A 3,377-nucleotide genomic window follows, 5' to 3' on the forward strand; every position below is an offset into this window, starting at 1 on the left:
TGTCTCTGCTCACTCGGTGAATCCATTCACCATGAGAGGTGAGCCTATGGACCAAACTCTAGAAGAAGCTCAGAGCTCAGACCTTTTATATATATATATCTACTAAGATATAAATCTTCATATATCTGTAGAGATATACCTATCTATATAGTTTTATAAGATATAGATTTATCGTAAAATAGGTGCGCAAGTATGCTCATTGCTCCTCTTCACCACTTTGAATGCTTCAGTTAGGCTGCCACAGGCAGCCGTTTGCCGGCAAATAGTGTGAAATCCCTAATTTAGCTTGACGACGTCGCTTCATAAGTTCAATAGGTATCCCACCGCACTCCATACCGGTAAACCCCTTCAGATGGGTGCTGAGATGACTGCGGATGGAGCCGCTCTGATCAATATAGGAAACAGGATGTAACCAGCTCACTGGAGGAATGTGTTCAAGAAAAGGGACGGCGATGGGCCCCTTCCTCAGGCTCAGTGTGGTCATACTGAGCCTGAGGAATGCACCCTTTGCGGACCCGAAACGTTGCCATTCTTGCATGAATAAAAGACATTTGCTTGAACACATTCCTTCAATGTGCTTGTGACATCCTCTTTCCTATATGTTTGTTCAAAAGTAAGGCAATTACTTGCCCTGTAATAATTCTTGCAGCAAAGCATCATGGTCCTGCAACAGATTTTGCAGATTAAGCACTTTGAATGTCAATTTTTTTCTTTTGTGCGCGGACTTATTCTCAATAATATTTTATATACAACCTTAGCTGGCTTTTTTTTCCTCTTGGACTTTTTAAACTATTACGTGGGTATTTTTGTGACAATTCAGATAGATCTTTAGTATAACTTTCGCCCCTTTCTCGTTGTTAAATAATCATTTAGTAAAGTGTGGGTTTCCCCCGATATTTGTAAACAATGTCCAGATATTAATATGTTTATATTAGCGGTCATTTTTAATATTAAGAGAAGCACTTGCTATTATTATTATTTTATTATTATTACTATTTTTATTTTTTTGGTCATATGAGTTGTTGCCCAATTATTATTTTTGTGTTCAGTGTCATGTGGTTTTTGATGTATGTATATAATATTATGTGTCATATATTAAAATTAATGTTGTGTATTTTGTGATCCTTAAAATAATCAGTACAGCAATTTTATAGAATTCAATAATAAAAGGAAAACAAAGAGAGAAAGGTGTGGTGTGTATTTTCTTTTTTTGGACCTCACAGTTGTTCCGCATATTGAGTGTCTGTTCAAAATAATAATGATGATAATAATAATTTTAAAAATATATTGCCAAAAGTAGCTCCTAAATATTCCACGGTCACCTGTTAGCGGTATTATAACAAAGTGGAAGCAACTGGGACCAACAGCAACTCAGCCAGGAAGTGGTAGACCACGTAACATGACAGAGCGGAGTCAGCGCATGCTGAAGCACACAGAGCGCAGAAGTCGCGAACTGTCTGCAGAGTCAATAGCTACAGACCTCCAAACTCCATGTGGCCTTCAGATTGGCACAACAACAGTGCGTAGAGAGCTTCATGGAATGGGTTTCCATGTCCGAGCAGCTGCATCCAAGCCTTACATCACCAAGTGCAATGCAAAGCGTGGGATGCCGTGGTGTAAAGCGCGCCGCCACTGGACTCTAGAGAAGTGGAGACGTGTTCTCTGGAGTGACCAATCACGCTTCTCTGTCTGGCAATCCGATGGACGTGTCTGGGTTTGGCGGTTGCTATGAGAACGGTACTTGCCTTACTGCATTGCGCCAAGTGTAAAGTTTGGTGGAGGGGGGATTATGGTGTGGGGTTGTTTTTCAGGGGTTGGGCTTGGCCCCTTAGTTCCAGTGAAGGGAACTCTTAAGGCATCAGCATACCAAGACATTTTGGACAATTTCATGCCCCAACTTTGTGGGAACAGTTTGGCGATGGCCCCTTCCTGTTCCAACATGACTGAGCACCAGTGCACAAAGCAAGGTCCATAAAGACATGGATGGGGGAGTTTGGGGTGGAGGAACTTGAATGGCCTGCACAGAGTCCTGACCTCAACCTGATAGAACACCTTTGGGATGAATTAGAGAGGAGACTGTGAGCCCGGCATTCTCCCCCAACATCAGTACCTGACCTCACAAATGGTCCAACATTCCCATAGACACACTCCTAAACCTTGTGGACGCCTTCCCAGAAGAGTTGAAGCTGTTATAGCGGCAAAGGGCGGAGCTAACCCAATATTGAACCCTACGGACTAAGACTGGGATGTCATTAAAGTTCATGTGCGTGTAAAGGCGTCCCAATACTTTTGGTAATATAGTGTATAATACAGTTTTTATATATAGTTGAGCTCCAGTCAAACAGCTAAATACACAGATGGGATACATATTTGGAAGATAATTTACCTGCTAAAAGATTTGTATTCTTGTCCATCAAGTCCTGAAATTTACACACCTCTGCCACACGGCACAGATCAGTCTGCAAGGACAGAAAACCTGCTTTTTCTCTATGCAACACTTACAATTCTTGTCCCCAGCCTCAGACTGGACAGTGAAAGGAGAAGTAGACGAAGGTTGAGTTTATCGCTCCATCAATCTGCTCTCTCCTCCTATCAGAATTTCCCTTGTTAGCACACTGAAGCATGCCTGGTTGGCTTCTTGTACTGCTTTTCCTTTTCCCAGCATGAGCTCTGCTGCAGAGGGTGGCAGGGTGCTATCGGTGAGCAATTTTTTCCACAATTTGTGAGAACGTGATCTTACCCTTAAAATTATATACACTTTATGGCATACTAATAAATAGAGAGCTGCGTCAGCTTTAAAGACTTTGATAAATACTATCTGAAATTTGATACCTTGTATCCTTTCCCCCCCGCAAAATCAGGTGCCCCAATACAACATAGCAATATACAATAAAATACAATACAATATAGTAATTAAATAATACAAATAATTATAAAATAGAAATAATAATAAAATACACTATAATATTTAAAATAATAATAACAACAACAATAATAATACAAAAATAAACAAATAATAATAATAAGCAAATACAATATAATATTATTATTATTATCAACAATATTAATAATGTACAAATGCATTTTAATAATAAAAATGACAATAATAATTATAATAACAATAATAAAATACAATACAATAGCGAATTGTGCTCAACTCTACAAGAAAATGCAACATCATGGTCCGCACGAGCCAGAATTCCCCTTTAACAAGAAGAGGAGTTTGGAGTCGATCCCGTACTACTCCTCGCCGCATTCCTCCATCACTTAGAGCGTCCTGAACCCTCCCGGTCTATCCCTGTGCAAACACGTCACTGTTTACCCTCTTCCAGCCCGCATTTTAATGACTCTAACAGCAGTTTTCCAGATAAACGCCT

The sequence above is a fragment of the Nanorana parkeri genome, unplaced genomic scaffold (genome assembly GCF_000935625.1).
Source record: "Nanorana parkeri isolate BGI_ZX_2015 unplaced genomic scaffold, ASM93562v1 scaffold507, whole genome shotgun sequence".
Classification (NCBI taxonomy): domain Eukaryota; kingdom Metazoa; phylum Chordata; class Amphibia; order Anura; family Dicroglossidae; genus Nanorana; species Nanorana parkeri.